We start from the raw sequence: 18,015 nt of genomic DNA, 5'->3' as shown, positions 1-18,015 counted from the left end.
GTCCGTGGAAGATTGGATTTCTTGTCATTGCAATTGTAGACATATTGTCACAGTAGATAGTTGTCGGCAGTTTTTGCCTTTGTTGTAGGTCGGTCATTATTCTACTCAACCACACTGCTTCACATGCCGCACTTGTTGATGTTATGTACTCTGCTTCGGCTGACGATAGTGCTACCGTACTTTGTTTTTTGGAACTCCAAGAGATAAGTTTTGTTCTCATACAGAAAACATAGCCCGATGTGCTCTTTCGGTCTTCAATGGAACCTTTCCAATCGCTATCTGTGAAGCCAATTAAATCATTATCTTCTTCTCTTGTATACTTGACGCCAAAATCCTTTGTTCCCTTGATGTATCGGAGAATTCTCTTTGCGGCGGCATAATGTAATTTGCTTGGCTCGCTCATAAACCGAGAAACAATACTTGTAGCATTGACGATGTCTGGCCTTGTATTTGTTAAGTAGATCAGTGAGCCGACTAGACTTCTGAATAAGGTTGGATCAACTTTTGTCGCTCCATCATTTTTTACCAATTTCTCATTGGTACCCATTGGAGTTGCAATTGGTTTGCAATCCATCATGTTGAACCTTTTCAGTAAGTCTTCTGCATATTTTTCTTGGAAAATGAATATTTCTTCGGGAGATTGTTTTACTTGAATCCCAAGAAAATATCGCATAAGTCCTAAGTCTATCATCTCATATTCTTTCATCATCTCCTTCTTAAATTTTTCTGCCATCTCTTGTTTTGTACTGGCATAAATTAAATCATCGACGTAGAGACAGACGATTACAAAATATGTACCTTGTTTTTTGATGTAGAGTGATGGCTCACTTGGACTTTTCTCAAATCCATTATCTCAGAAATACTTGTCGATTTTGTTATTCCATGCACGCGGTGCTTGCTTGAGACCATATAGTGCTTTGCGGAGACGATATACTATTTTTTCTTTTCCTTTGCAGACATATCCTTGAGGCTGTTCAACGTACACCTCTTCTTCAAGTTCTCCGTTTAGGAACGCCGAATTTACGTCCAATTGGTAGACTTTCATTTTGAGTTGAGCTGCCAAAGCTAACACCATTCGGATTGTTTCCATGCGAGCGACTGGGGCAAATGTCTCGTTGTAGTCAATTCCTAGTTGCTGGGAATATCCTTTTTCAACTAGCCTTGCTTTGTGCTTTTGAATTGACCCATCTTCATTATATTTTGTCTTGTAGACCCATTTCAGACCAATTATTTCTTTGTCAATTGGTTGATTAACGAGCTCCCATGTCTTATTTTTCTCGATTACTCGCATTTCTTCGTCCATGGCGTTTCTCCATTTTTCTTCTTTTGCCGCTTCCTCATATTTTTGACGTTCTAGTGCTATAAAAGCACAATTAGATACATTATAAATATCTCTTAGGGAACGCACCTTTCTAGGTGGGTCACTTGATTCAGATGAACTTGTACTTTGTTGTGTCGAACTAGGAGATCTCGGGCTTGCTGGTGGAGTGGTTTCTTCTTGACGTGGCTGATCTGGCTCGTCTTCGATGAGTAGTGGCAACTCGTAGTTGTCTGCTTCATCATTCCAATCCCATGATTTGAATTCATCAAAAATAACATCTCTTGAAATTACTAGTTCTTTTGTATCTGGCTTTAGAAGTCTATACACTTTAGACTCTTCGCTGTATCCGATGAATATTAGCTTTTCTCCTTTTTCATCGAACTTTTCTCTATGTTGGGATGGAATATGTGAGTATGCTACGCAACCGAAAATTCTGAAAGAAGTTACCTCGGGTTTTTTCTTATGCCAAGCTTCATATGGAGTTTTGTTGAGAACTGCTTTTGTTGGCGAACGATTAAGGATGTAGACCGCCGTGTTGACTGCTTCTGCCCAATAATTGTTGGGTAGCTTTCTTGATTTCAACATGCTGCGAGCCATTTCCACGATCGTACGATTTTTTCTTGCCGCGACGCCGTTTTGTTGTGGAGTGTATCGGACGGTAAGCTCCTTCTTAATACCGTTTTCTTTGCAGTAGTTGATAAACTCATTTGAGGTAAATTCTCCACCACGGTCTGTAAGAAAAACCTTTAGTTGATGGCCACTTTGCTTCTCTGCCAACGCCTTGAACTTCAGGAATTTAGTGAATGCCTCAGATTTTTGCTCGAGAATATACACCCACATCATCCTAGTATAATCATCCACGAATAGGAGAAAATATCTTTTGTTGTTGAGTGAAGTTGTTCTTGTCGGACCGCAGATATCGGCGTGCACCAATTTGAGGGGCCTTCTTGCTCTCCACGATTTGTTTGTGAATGGAAGTCTATGGAACTTCCCAAGAATACAACCTTCACATATTTTATCTCCACCGCTGATATTGGGAAGACCAATTACCATGTTCTTTGATTTTAGAACCTTCAAGGATCTATAGTTGAGATGCCCGTACCTCAAATGCCATAACTTGCATTCATCAATATGATTGGTACTCATTGCACGATTTTCAATTGATGGCATAGATAGAGGAAAGACAAAATTTCCTGACATTTTTTCTTTTTCCACCAATTGCTTGTTAATTTTATCATAAATTGTGCATTCTCCGTCTTCGAAATGTAGTGAGTACCCCTTTCTTATAAGTTGTCCAACACTTAATAAATTTTGAGCTAGGCCAGGAACATAAAGAACATCAGATATGTATCGAGTTTTACCTGACCTTGTACGTACGGATATGAATCATCTTCCTTCAACATTCTGGAACTTTCCATCTCCGAGCTTTACCGGTGGAATCTCTTGCTCCTCCAATTTTACGAAATATTCTTTGTTTCCTGTCATATGACTGCTGCATCCTCTGTCGACATACCATATACCTTGCGCTTCTTGTTGCGAGGTGAGGCAGGAATAAAATACTTGATTTTGAGAATCATTTTTCTCGGAATAGTTAGCTTCGTTAAGCCAACAATCTTTTTCCATGTGATTTAATTTATCACATTTGGTGCACTTATATTTACAATTTTCAGTTGCATGGCCAAACTTTTTGCAAACATTGCAATGGAGATTTGAGGAGTAATTTTTTCCGTACCTTTGATTGTTGTTTCTGTAACTTCCTTTTCCTCTTCCACGTCCGCGGTAGAAATTTTTGGGCCCTTGATTTGATGTCGACCCTTTCTCGTGAGGTGATGTTGATGACGATCCCCCTCTGGAGATTTCTTTTCTGGCTTCCGTATTTTTCTTTTCACTGAAATTTATTTTTGTTTGAAACGCCTGCTCCAACGGTTGCTCCGCGAACCTATTTATCCTTTTCTCGTGCGCCTCGAGTGAACCCATTAATTCGTGTACCGAGAGAGTCGATAAATTTTTGGACTCTTCAATGGCAGCGACGATGTGATCGAATTTGAACGGTAAGCTCCTTAAAATCTTTTCTACAACTCTTTTATTTTCTATGGTATCTCCATAACTACTAATTTGATTTACTATACCAGTAACTCTTGAAAAGAAATTCTGGATAGTTTCATTTTTTTTCATAAGTAGATTATCAAAATCTCGCCATAAGTTTTGTAGTTTAATGGAGATTACCTTTTCTGATCCTTGGAATGCTACTTAGAGAATATTCCAGGCCTCCTTCGAAGTTTTCGCCACCGAAATTCGAGGAAAAATAGTTTTGCTTACCCCTTGTTGTAGAAATAGTAGTGCTTTAGCATCCTTCTTCTTGTTTTCCTTGTACTCCTTTTTCTCTACATCCGTCCATGACGATAGAGCTTCTGCCGACTCGGGTACCTTATAACCATCTTCTACAAAATCCCATAAAATCTTGTGAAATGAATAATGTTTTCATTTGTAAACTCCAATAATCATAACTCTCACCATCAAAAATTGGAATTAGACTTTGGGTATAATTGAAACCTTGAATACTTTGGTTAATTGCCATGGATAGAGTTTTAGGATTACTGTGTTAGGTTTGCTCTGATACCAAATTTGTTGGCGCAATGCGGAAATGTGGTGTGTTTATGGAAATAAATTTAGGAAGAGAGGTTGGTTAATTGAAAGGTGAGACTTCTATTAATATGAAAATGAAAATATTACAAGGGGAATTTTTAGTGTAGCACTTTGGCTCACTATGTTTTTTACAAAGAGACACTTTGGCTCTTACTCTAACTCTAGCTCTCACTCTAACTCTTGTCTACTCACTTGAGTTTTTTGATGATCAAAATGAAATCATGGAGTGCCTATTTATAGGCCTAGTGAGTGACTATGAAGAAAACTCTAGAAATGAAAATTCTAGGGACTATGATCGACTATGCCTTAAGAGAATTCTAGAGAAAAAATTCCTCTAGATTACACGTGATTAAAAGGAAAACTCTAGAGGCCCATAAACTCTAGAATGTACTGGGCTTTACCTAGTACAGGGGACTTCAAGATTATTCTAGAATAATGATCACAAATTAACTTGTATTTTTAACACTACATTATATACAGACATTAAGCTCTAAGCATGTGTTTGCTCTAAAAAGTAGAATAACAATAAATAGTACTGGGACAGGGATGGAGGAATAAATACTCATTTCATGGGTTTGCACTTCTAAGTTATAAATCAACAAGCAATTGTATGATATCATTTTAAACCATACTAGGAGTATGGAGATGAACGAGAGGTCGAAAGTCACCAAGTCTACCTTCACTTTTTGTGGGAGTTCAGTAAGATATCTCAAATTTGATCTCTCTATAACAGAGTCAGAGACATGTTCATCTCGATGGACTTTTTCTACCACCTGATAAAATAAGCATTTACATTTAGTACTCAGCAATGTGTGGATCATCTGTTGATTTTAACATAACAAGGATACCTAAACCATGGTAGAGAAAATAAAATGAGAAGCTACTGAAACATATTACTGAACGTTGTGGTTTCCTTTGTTATTTTACAATAAAATTTGCATTAGATATCATAGGAACAAGTAATATACCTATCCATATCCTACATCTACTCCGTAAACAAATGGGGCGCGATATTGGAGCAAGCAATCAGTGAATCCCCCAGTCGTCAACCCTGCATCTAGAGTTACTTTTCCAGCAACATTAACATTTAGCAGTTCAATTGCTGCTTCTAACTTGTGCCCTCCCCTGAAAATTAGTACAATAAATCAATCTCTTTATGATTTTCCTGGTAGTGTAAAAGGGTAGGAACTCTGAAACTGCTACATTTAGTGTATGTACATACATATTTTGGGACTTGTGCATTTATTCTACAATTGCTTTCTCAGGAATTTGTGTTCCATCCTTATTTACAACTTTTCCATCAACAATTACTTTGCCCGAAATAACGGTTTCGGTAGGATTAGGAAAGATACAGGACATAAAGTAAAAAGAGAGTGACTTCCGGTACTGTCTCTGAGGACAAAATATGAGAATACACTTGTATATTCAACTAATATTTGCTACTGTAAAAGACTGATGGATGTACTTACTGACCTTGTATGATCCAAGATTGCATATAGGTTCGACTGCATTGCTGAAACCTTTCAGGACAAACTTCATCCAGTCTCTTTTTCCTGATATTTTAATACTTCATGGTTAAATGATGAAGACATCAATCACTGTCACCTTCCATAAGCATGAATTGACGGAGAAACAATTATCTACCCTGCTGCAAATCACACAAAACCCCCAACCTAACTCAATGCTTTACAGGCTGGAAGAGTTAGGATAAGGTTATTAAGACTGGTTAGCACCTACAGACTTCAATAGGGTTTCTACTTCTACATGTCTAACAGAAACCCTGCTAGCATCTTCTCCGAAACCAATCACAATAAGTCAATAACAGAAGCAAGCTCAATGTATGGCTTTTAAAGTTGCCACAGCAAACCTCAAGTACATAAGAAGTATTTCAGCTACTAAATTCAGGTAAATTTATTCGATATTCACACAATTTTCATTCCAAATTAGCAACAAACAACATCATATCACCAAATTCGACACAAATTAAACATCCACAATCCAAATGTACCATATTATTATTAGTTTAGGCAAAAATCTCAATTACGAAACTTGACCAAATATATTCCCTTACTCAAGTCTATGAGCTAACAAAGATTATTCAGCTTCAATGAAACAAATGTTGGCAGCAAATAATCATCAAATATTACCTTCAAAATCCGGTGGTGATTGATGAGTTACAAGAGTGCCACGATCAAGAGAGCGATCCTGCAACGTAAAGAAGAAAAACTATGGGACTTTGGCTGTAGATCTTTAATCTAGGGTTTTGAAATTACTAATTTCATGGATCCGATTGAGTTAGAATTAGGTTGAAATTGAGGGATTTGTTGTTTGTTTCAGAATTAAGTTAAATTTCGGGGATATCTTCTTCGATCTTCGGTTTGGGAAGCGGAGGGAGGGAATTTGAGCGAGGAAAAGTTTACAGTGAAGAGAGCTGAATATGGAGGGAGCATGATGATGTTCCCTTTGATTATTTGTGGGGTGTGCGAAATAATTATCGACTCTCGGGACTGCCTTTGCTCTGCCGTCCCTAATAATACACTTCTCGGACTAAGGGTGCACACGGTACGGTTCGGCTCGGTTCTTACCGAGGCCGAGTACCTGTACCTCTCAGGGGTCGGTTTCCAGATTTTGGACCGGCACCGTGTACCTCGGTTCCGGTATCATTCGGTACATGTACGGTTTCGGTACGGGATCGGTACCGGTCGGTACTTTTCCATCTCATCTTCTTAACTGTGAGCAATACTTTCATTACTGTATTTTCGATCACATCACGAAACCCAATTACCAGTCTGTCGAGCTACTTAAAAATAGTCTTAATTGCTGCCAAACAAACCCATGTACTCAGCCACTGAACCACCGAAAACAGCCACGACTTCTGTAAGTGCACTGGTCGTTCAAGCCTTTACACAAACACTTGATGTGCATCTTTGAGCTGTTGATGGAGATTTGAATTTGCTGTTGATTTTAAGCTCATAATATCTCCATCTCTACATTGCATTTCACATTTAGAACAAACCCATTCTAATAAACCTTCTCAAACACACATCATCAATCAATGGCATCAATCACTTCACAGGCAGTGGTATTCTCTTTCTTCCCATGTTTCTTTGGTAAAGGTTAACCCTTAGTTTATATACCCCTTTAATCTAACGGTTAATATTGATCCTTATCTCCCAAATCTAACGGTTTATATAATTCGGGACTTTCGGTCCGGTACGGCACGGTACTTGTATTGGACCGTGTACATGTACCTCCCAGACCTCGGTTCCTATTTTTGCGACCGGTACCTGTACCTTGTACCTCGGTTCCGGTTCGGTCCTTCGGTCCGGCTCGGTTCCTGTGCACTCTTATCTGGGACGGTTTGATAAACTTGGTCGTCCCAAGAACCCTTCTGTTTCGTAGTGTTCATGAGTTCATATGAGAAATTCGGGATGCAAAAAGGAGTTGAGAAATTATTTTTTATTCTTTATGGTCAATTTACAGTTGGCGTCAATTAATTGATATCAACTCTCCTCCATCTAATTTGTACGTGGCCCCTTCTTATTTTTTTGACACCTATCCCCTGAACCGTTTTACTTTTTGAAAAAAATAGGAAGTTAGGAAAAAAAGCTAAAAGAGGCCGCACCGCCATTTATGCTATCGTCTTTCTCTTATTTTCTTGAGCGAAGGTCAAGGAAATTCGTTATTCCTTGAAAAGGTGCGCTCACAGTCGAACTCTGCAACAAGGTAACAACAATGTTCGAGTTGGACTCAGTGTAACCCGTCCACTGAGTTGTTCCAATTCATACAAAACTTGCCCTCCCTAGTCAGTTAGGTTAACTACTCTCGTTAGGTTATATGGGTAGGGTGTACACGGATAGGATATGGTTGTAGGTTATCGCGTTACTTCTTTTCCCTTTGCCATTTTTGTTTCAGTTTTTCATTCATCTTCATGATATGCAAGCTTGCAGAAAGTCAGAGATTCTTTCTAAACTTAAGCTCAGGTTTTTGTGTTCTCTTTCATGCTTCTGCTACGATTACCTTTCCCCTCAACCTTAAATTCTTTCAATAGTCTCTTCTGCTTCAACCTAGATTTTGTTATTGTCTGTCGTTATGTTATTGTCTTCAGGATTATCATGTAATGTGTATATATGATTTCAATTAGGGTGTAATAGAATCTCTTATACAATTTAACACTCTTTTGTTTCTATTCAGGCAATCAAACTACAGAAAGATGGAAAGGAGTAGCAGTTTGACTCATATTTGAAGACAAGAAAAATGGGGAGGAGTTGCATCCACATATCATCTAACATCTGGCAATCAAGAAGGTAGTTTTAGATTCAAATGTTCTATATTTTAAAAGTTGTACTTACACATCAATTATGCTTATTCCATGAGACTTCCAATAATTTTAAAGTTTCAATTTTAATTCACCGTCAATTGCGCCTAGTGTAAGATTGAGGGTCGATATTAGAAGGTTGGATGAACAAATCTCACGTCCTGTAAACACTACTTTAGCTATTTATATACTTCCTCCGTTATTTTTTAATAGGCCAGTTTCTATAAATAAATATTTCAAAAAAATAGCCCAGTTTCGTAATCGGGAAAGTCAAATGTTACTTTAATTTTCTGGGACCACTTTTCTTTTAACTTCTTTTGATGACAAGTGTTATGTGGACCATTTCACTTATTTCTTTGGATGACAAGTGTCATAGGGACCATTTCATTTCACTTCTTTTATTGACAAGTGTCTAGAGGACCACTTTCAATAATTAGTTCTCTTAATTTCCTTAATTTTCTCAAAAAAAAAAAAAAAACTGGTCTATTAAAAAGTAACGGAGGGAGTAGATGATAAGGCTCTACATCTACATTTATCTATCTGAATTTGTAACTAAAATTCTGTATCGGGGATTCTTTGTAAAGAAAATCTTCTATTTAAATGAAATTTGTAGGATTACACCGGAATTGTTGGAAGAACTATTTATATAATGTAATGTTAGTGGTGAAAATTCAGTAGTGATGTGTGTATGCTTAAAAATTAGCTAGATAGATGAATGTACAATCGGCGATAGAAATTTTACCCATCTTAAGATGCTTAGTACATGTCAAAATGATTCAAGCATTGGCGACTGGGTTATCATACTGGTGGTGGATTTAAAAATGAGATATGAATACCCGTAATTTAAATGGGAAACGAGTTAACCCCGGGTATGTTATTCATATATGCTTTAGGTATTGAACTAATCCGAGTCACATTATTCATTTTTGCCGGAATCAATTTCTAATGTTATTACTCAAATATTACGTTACATAACAATAATGTCTTTTTGTTACGACTGCAGATCCGAGTAAATGATACATCTATTCTACTTTGGGAGGGATGATTATTACAACAATCTAAGATGTACAAGGGAAATTATCTGTTATTTGGTCTTGAAAAGTTATCTGTAGGTGTAAATTCTAAAAGTCAACGATGATGCCAAGCAATTGGATGCAAGATAATCAAGAGTTTGATGACAAACCATCATTTATGACTTCGGCCAAGCAAGAACGTAAGTAAACGCACTTGGTTATGAGGCATTCTTGGGAGACTATGCAATTCTGAAATATCATCTATAATGCAAATAATATGGAATTGTTAAGAATCATTTTTACGTTCTTGAAGTGGTTCAATTTCTTAGCACAGGAATGAGGTACAATCTGCTATGTTTTTTCTTAACATTTTCATAATGCAACTGTTAGACATTACCTGGCAGATTTTACATCCATGTTAACCTTCTTTTGTTAAGCAGTACATTTGAGATGTTTTAGAATAGACTATACGAAATACTTAAAATTTTAACTTCACCGGTGTGGTTGTGGATGCTATTTTGGCCTCCTTGGAAATTGCATCTTCTGTCAACCATGTTTTAAGTATCGTGGTACAAAAATATTTACTCACTTAGTATGGAATCCATCTTTAGATTTTTGGTACACAATATGCAGCCAAAAAAACAAACTTCACAGCCGTAATGAGATCTTCTTATTCATCAAGAAAATCAATGTTTAATCCTTTTCTGTAACAAAATCTTTTTTTTTTTGTGATATGTTTCTTAAGGAATTCATGATTGATTTTTGTTGGGTGAAAAACAAATATGGGCATGTTTTTTTCAGGGTTACAATCATAGGCCCGTTTTTTTGAAAGTTACAAATCTAGGCCGATTTTGACCGTTTTATTGAAAAACGACTAACGGTTTGGTTATCCACCTTTTTGGCACCGTTAGTGTGTCAGGAAAAGACTTGTAAGCCATTCGACTCATAAAACTCACCGTGTTAATCTTTGAATCATCGATTCTGCACAGGGACTCGGTGCTGACTGTGTAAACACGTGTACACTGCACACGTCATAGATTCTGCCACGTGTCAGTAAAAATGTGGCCCCCACAGTACCTAACGGCAGGATTATCTCTCATAAAAGCATATCTTTTTCTTTGTCTCATTTTCATTCACATCTAAAAATGGTTGGTGGTGTTCATCCTTCATCAAAATGCACCACTAGCAGCATCAAGGTGCAGTGTGATATGCGTGCCAAAGAAGACCATGAAACCAAGAGTTGTCCCTGGGTATACTCAAGGTGCAAACATGTACCTTGTAATGGAGTTAGAGCATTATTGAGATCTAAAACCGATCAAACAAATGGAAGGGCCTTCTTCAAATGTTTGAATCCCACCTACAACTACTTTGAGTGGTTTGATCTTGCTTCTTCTCCAGCTACATCACTTCAAATCAAGCTTCCAAGCCAACATAGTTGCATTGCCTATGGAGATGAGAACCACTGTTTCAATAATTGTCCATTAAACAATCACCCCTGCTTCAAACAAGACTACAATTCAAAGTTAGAACTAAAGGTTTGTAAGAATCAACACAATCTGAATATAGCATATCTGGTATGTAAGAAAAAAGACTGTGATGCGTTCAGATGGGCTTCAGATGCACTTGTAATTGAAACAAAAGAGACATTGAAAGGAAAAGTACTAGAAGTATGTAATGAGTTTAAGAAAATCTGAAAATGTAATAAAACAGAAGTTGTAATTGAACATTTCATAAAATGTTATGCAAAAGAAACTTCCAACACACATTGTCTTAAACTTCATTATCTAAAATTGCACCAACAATCCAAAGTGAAAAAGAAACTTCCAACATACATATCTTCTACACAAAATGAAAGTTAATCAACATAACCAACTCAGATCTTCATATACTTCTTTGTTTTCTTCTTGATCTTTGGATCTGACACTGTGAAGTTGACATTGTTGCTAACTGTACCAACCTTCTTGAAGTTCTGATTCATACATGAGGTTTGAGAAGTTCCAACTTTTTCTTTTGTCTTTCCCTTAACACCTTTTTCATATCTTGCAGCAGCTTGCTTAGATTAGGAGTGTAAATTTTTCCCGGCAGCCCGAGGCCCAGTACCGTCCGCCCTGTCCCATGACAACCCATGGGTGACCGTGGCCCTTTACGGGATGGCCCGACCTAGCTCATTTAAATAAGAGGGCCGGCACAGGCCACAATTCAAATTTTCTTGCCCGACTCAATACCCTCCCTATTATCCCGTCAATGTTACCCGCCCTGTTAGCCCGCCAGTGTTATCCATTTAGCTAGCTTAAGTGACTGTTCTCATTTGTTTTATCCTAGAATATACTTGGTACGTATACTTAATACAGTCAACCCTCATAGTTCTCATATGTATTTCTTAACTTTTACTCCATAAGAGTCTAAATTTGTTAACCATATAGAGAAAATATTGAGCAAAATCTAAGGCAGTTTCCTTTTCTAATGATTCAATTCAGGAAAAATTATAGGAAGTTTAGTTTATCTTATTCCCATCTCGATTCTCGTATTTGATTATGAATTTTAAGTAAAACTTGTGTATTATTACTATTTTATTTTTAATAATATATATGTGTAATATATATTTGTTTGTAATATTCAAGGCCCTCCCGGCCTTACCCGCCCGAGCCCAAATTACAAAACAGGTTTGGATAAGCCATGGGTACTAACTATAGATAAATAACCCTGCCCGCCCGGCCCTTTTAATTTCATGGATAAGAGATGTTCTGGCCCGCCCTATACCGTCCCATTTAATAAATAGGCCGGGCTACCCGGCCCGGCCCAATTTACACCCCTAGCTTAGATGATTCACCAACACAGCTCTGGATATTGTATTTGGTCTTAGTTGCACCCCTTACACTGGTACTTTGACCTGCAGATGAACCATGAACAACTTTTGCAGCTTTCTTGTTCCTCTTTGATGGACCAGATTCATAAGCTGTGAAAGTATCACCATCAACACAGGTTCTAGCCTTTGGTACCTTTGGATTAAAACCAACTGCTCCTCCAGCGCAAGTCTTTTCATAGTGACCTGGTTCTCCACATCTCTTGCATCTTCTACTTTTCTTTCCTGTGGGTGGAGGTTCATCATATGCTCTAATTCTCTTTCCCCTTGGTCTACCTGGTTTTCTGATGTTCACTGGAGGTTTAATCATCTCTTTCAATGTTGTTTGGATAAGAAGAAGAAAACAAAGAAAGTATCATATATAAATGAAAGGCTGAAACCCTAAAGGAATCAAATATGGATATTTTATTTATTGCACAACAAATGATAATGACAAAAGCAAGAATGGGTCAAAGACTTTTCATAGTGATAATGTACCTTTTCATAGTCTTCTGGGCCCAACAATGGGTTGAATTCTAGAGCATATGTTCTCTTGTAGCTGTCAACCCAACAATACTTGTCTCATCAAACTCAGCAGTATCCCACAAAGACTTGAACTCTTCTTCTTTATCCAGTGACATGGGAGTACAAAGATCATCTGACCACAATATGTCTATCTTCTCATCACCCTTCAGTCTCAGCTTTGGCCTGATCATGTCCTTCAACCTATCAAGTCCCATATCCTCTCTAAATCATCTGACCACAATTGTCAACATATCATCTGACCACAATTGTCAACAAAGATCATCTGACCACAATTGTCAACATATCATTCCACACTTGAAGATTCATTCCTACAACATAAATCATATTAGCTATTCTCAGCAACTATCAACATATGAACATAAATCATATTACATAAACAAGGTGAAAAACAGAGTGATAAACAGAGACAAATAAACCCTAGAAATCTAACACAAACAAACCCTAGAAATCTAACACAAACCCTAGAAAAATCAAGGGTCAATTCATAGAGAAACGAAAATCAACATAATCATCTAAAAATCAAACACATAAACCCTAACCCTAGAAATCGAGAATACCGACAACCCAGAAAAATCGAAATACCCATAAACCCTAGAAATCGAAAATACCCATAACCCAAAGAAATCGAAACACCCATAAACCCTAGAAATCGAAAATTTCCCTGAATCCTAGAAATCGAAAATTTCCAAAAACCTTAAAAATACAATAAGGGTCTCGTTGTTACCTTTCAGTTCGTGTTCTACCTCGTCGTTTCTTTGTTTTTTTTCTTTTATCCATCTTCTCTTCAGTCTCTGAATCCATCTTACTAAGTAGTTTCTTTGATCTATTAGGTATACCCATCTTACACAGTAACAAAAACTAGTGATATTTCAGACGACTGAAGTGAAAATCCCAAAGAAGAAAGAAAATTGCAGGAAAAGAAAAATTAGTTGCAGAGGGAAGAAATGGAGAGACGAAGAAGGGAAAATATAGTAACTGAAAGACCTTTTCTCTCTACTTTATTCTTTTCCCGCATGTTTATTTCATCTCAGCCGTCCGAAAACATCGAGATCCAATGAAATTCAGATAAACGACTAAAATCTCATGATGGGGTCGTTAATTACGAAGTGAGTTAATCCTATCCTTCCATTTTTCTTTCCATCTCGGATGACCACCACGTGTCAATTTACGCGTGGCTAATTTATAACACGCATCTAACTTGCGCCTAATAGCATCCACGTGTATAAAGGGCAAAGGGGTAATTGCGCTTCATTAACTCATCTCATCTGATGAGAAATTGACCTTTTTGACCGAGAAATTGACCAAAGAAACGGATGTGTATGGAAACATGGATGGAGGCCTAGATTTTCATATTCGAAAAAAACAGGCCTATGGTTGTCTATCGGATTGAAAAACAGGCCTAAATCTGTTTATATTCCTATATACCATTTTTGTTCTGTTGATTGTTACAGAGGCTCCTTTGCGCTAGACTCCAAAGATCCCTCTGTTATTTTCTCTTAATGATGTGAGCGCCTACTACTCCAAACAGGATTCCAAATTACATAAAATATACTCCCCCCGTTTCCAAAAGACAGTCCGCTTTGACTTTGTCAAAATATTAAGGAGACCGTAGTAGTTTACATGCATACCCTTAGTTACTTGCCTAATTTATTTGGATAAAAATGTTAGTAATAAAACTACCAAAAATTGTTATGTAATTGTAATTAGAAAATAAAAAAATAAAGCTAAAAGGAACAAAGTATATATTTGTTTCCTTAATTATACAAATCTCATTAATATTTTAGGTTGGGTCATTAAGAAATAATTTATGAATATAAAACCTTAAGGGTATATTAGAGAGTTTATTGGAAAACTATGACTATAAATAGAAGCTGGACACAATTTTGAAACAGACCAAAATGGAATAGAGGACGGTCTTTCAGAAACAGAGGGAGTATGATCTTCTTTGTACTCACACCAGGATTCCAAATTACAGAAAACATTCAGTTTGTTAACATGTGTAATCCTGTTTGTTCTCCTTGTGTTTCTCATCTTTCCGATAGTCCAGTAATATAAACTGGGTACCTCGATAACACAGTCTATAAATTTCAGTGAGCGCCTTAGTTTTCAAGGTACTACAAATTATGATGGATAACTCACTTTTAGGGTAGTATAAATTTAACTAGGTACCCAAACCGGTCTGTAGCATAAAACAAATTGGGAAAATTGTTTTAAGTTCCGGTGGAATAGGTTTGTACTTCGGGCATATATGTACTCCAACTTGATAGACTTTGGAGGTGATGGAATTGTTTTTGCAGTAAGTGTGCCTAAATCAATAATCTGTATGTACATGAGGCTATTTATTATTGAAGTTGCAATGAAAAGGAAAAAATGACATCACCTTATGCATTACTTCGTTGACAGAGATACTCTCCGCAGCTTTTCATAAATATTGAAAGCACACATGAAAAAAATTCATACTAAAGATTACAGTTTGAACATGTGCAATGAGAACATGTTGTGAAACTACAAACTGAACAGGTATAAATACTGGCACTAAATTGGTAACACTAAAGGAAGTCGATACTTACTGACAAAGTTTCTTAAATTTCTTGTAGAAGTCAAAAGAAAACCTCAAGAATTAGATGTATATGATGCTTCACATCCTTAAACATCAGTGAACCTTCACATCTTTAGACACACAACCTTAGAATATTGTACTGCTTTAATAATTATAATTTTACAAGAACCACACCAGGTTTGTTGATTAACTTTTACATTCATCTGACCAGAAAAAATCGTATTAAATAGCAATTACATGGCCCCAAAAATAAAATTGCTACTAAAAAGATATTTGGCACATATTTTAACAATTACGGCCACAAATGAATATATACTTCACAGATACACAACTATTTATTTTAACAGAGGTTTAAACGAGTCCCCGCTGTAGATTTCACTGATTTCGGCTTTTCCTTTGGGGGCATGTTGAACTATTCTTTCTCGGCGATGTTGGAGCAAAATGATTTACGTGCAAAATAATAACAATTAAAAATGAAGCCCTAGTTAGTTGTAAGAGTAAATAGTTATATCCATTTGTTGACAGGACCAACATTAATGTAAAACATAATTAAAGTACCAGAATCTGTTTTGCTAGTGTCGTCGAGGGTTTCATGCCTGCAGTCTCTGGTTGACCATTACGTTTACTAGATCCTCCCCTGAAAATGACACAACATGAGTAAATCGTTAGTACACATTAAACGAAACATCGTTTTGCCAAGGAAAAAAAAAAGACAACTGAAATTTGGAACACTAATATACATTTGATCTTCTTTTCCCTAGTATTTTTCGTAAGTGCTGGATTCTGAAACTATTATACCTTTCTCTACCGTCCGCTGACCGATCGTTATCTCCCACCGGACTACAAAATTACATAAACCACATCATTGTTGCCACCACCTAACCATTCATAAAAACAAATCAAAGTTAGCTGATGAATTTCATATGAATTTGTATCTAATTTCTTGCACCCTGAAATCAAAACATATGAGGGTTTTTCAATCTTACTACACAAACCAAAACACAAAACAATGAAGGATAGGATTCATTAACTAATCCATTTACGTTGAATACATTAAAAAATAAATATACCTCATGCAACTGAACAAAACCTATGTTCAACATAAAATTCATTAACTAGGTAATTTAGAAACTAAAAATAAATTTTCCAGATGAGATGTGTCATCCTTAGAATAATAAGGTGTCATAACTTGATAACCAAAAATGTTACGTAATGTTTCCATGAATTCAAGTTCATAAATGTAATGGGTTTACCACATTTTATTCAAAATAGTGACCAGTACGCTTCAAACTAGAGTCCCATCCGCTCTTAATTCACAATATCAATTCAGTCGAGTACAATAGGCATATGTGAAATAGATAGCTACCTTAAATATAACATGTTAGATGCGTACTTCGATGTGTCTACATGTCTTTCATTTTCCCAACACACAGATCTAAGTATAAGGTAAAAAAACATGAACATGACAGCACATCCATATACACCTGCCCATTTGAAAATTAATAAGATTTGCGAATCAAATTGTACAAAATAAGCTTTGACAAGAGTGGACACTATAAATGTTTAACCAACCAACAACTAACGGATTGAAGATAGATTTCGACTTGAACACAGAATTTAAGTTATCTTCGGCAAATATCAGCAGAGGTGAAAACTAAGAAAACTTAAAGGGAGAAAGCGTTACCCGCACAACCTTAGTAGATTTTCATTTTAGAGCGTCCAACTGATCTTTTCCACGTCACTAGAATTGTTCTGAGTGCTCTGTTAGGCTGGCACTATAGTTAGACACACCATATATAGATTACGGTTAATGATAACATAATATTTTTTCAACATGATGTCCAAGTATGACATGAAACAATAAACATATACTCCCATTACCTAATAATATAAACTAGATAATTCCAATACTATCCAATAAAATAAACTGGGTAAATTGTAAAAGTCTCGTATATAATAAATTGGGTAACAATAAAATGATTGTATGAAATAAATTGGGTCTGTGGTTTGTGAGCATATGAACTTGTTTGGATTTTCTTCTCGCATATGATATATACAGTGTTCATGGAACCAAAAAATACGTAGATGCCAGAGTAATTTCTTTCGTCTACGTTCCATCCAACTTCTACACCAATTTTCTGGTCAACCTTACACATACATGCCATTTTCAACATAACCATGAATGGTTTGCTCCAAAACTCCAAGACACTATAGTAAGTCATAGAACAAACGTACCTCATGGACATAAAGGTGAAATTCTGAAACATACACGGATTCAACGAAGTATCAAGAACAGAAAGATGGATGGTCGCACTCAACATACAAAAACAATTGTTGTGAACAGGTTAACTGCCTCTGTATTGGAAGATTGGCCCAGGCATCTTCATAAAACATTATTTCCACAGGTCCCTTTTAATTAATTCAGTTGGGTTCCCTCACCATCAACTATTATGAGGATGCTGGAATCTAAAAGAGAAGCATGGGGATTAGGAACTTAAAGAGTAATAAGAGCGTTAGGATTTCAAATAAGAAAGAACCAACATTAATTACAATCACTTTTCTATCTGATGTAAATGAAAAATTAAATAGAAGTACATCATATACCATATGTATTTGATGAATTCATATCTACCAGTCTCTGACTCTGCAAACTTGCATATGAAGATGGTGAAACAGAAAATGAAGATGAAGATAATGGATAGTGGGCACTGAAACTGAAACAGAAATTAGAGAATAGAGATACAGGAATAACCTATCCTAACCCCTTTC

The 18,015-nt window shown here is 36.5% G+C and overlaps 1 long non-coding RNA gene across 1 annotated transcript; it reads right to left on the bottom strand.

Annotated features, from left to right (window-relative positions):
• Positions 1-4,064: 4,064 nt before the first annotated feature.
• LOC113338385 lies at positions 4,065-6,429 on the bottom strand. The gene is made up of 4 exons (XR_003354754.1): positions 6,115-6,429; positions 5,441-5,660; positions 4,936-5,092; positions 4,065-4,740 (listed from the first exon to the last, which is right to left on the bottom strand). It is a non-coding gene; the product is annotated as an uncharacterized LOC113338385 (long non-coding RNA).
• Between the last annotated feature and the right edge of the window lie 11,586 nt (positions 6,430-18,015).

This window comes from Papaver somniferum, chromosome 1 (genome assembly GCF_003573695.1).
Source record: "Papaver somniferum cultivar HN1 chromosome 1, ASM357369v1, whole genome shotgun sequence".
NCBI classification, from domain to species: Eukaryota; Viridiplantae; Streptophyta; class Magnoliopsida; order Ranunculales; family Papaveraceae; genus Papaver; species Papaver somniferum.
The sequence above is the reverse complement of the archived record's forward strand: the minus strand, read 5'-3'. Positions and strand labels throughout refer to the sequence as shown.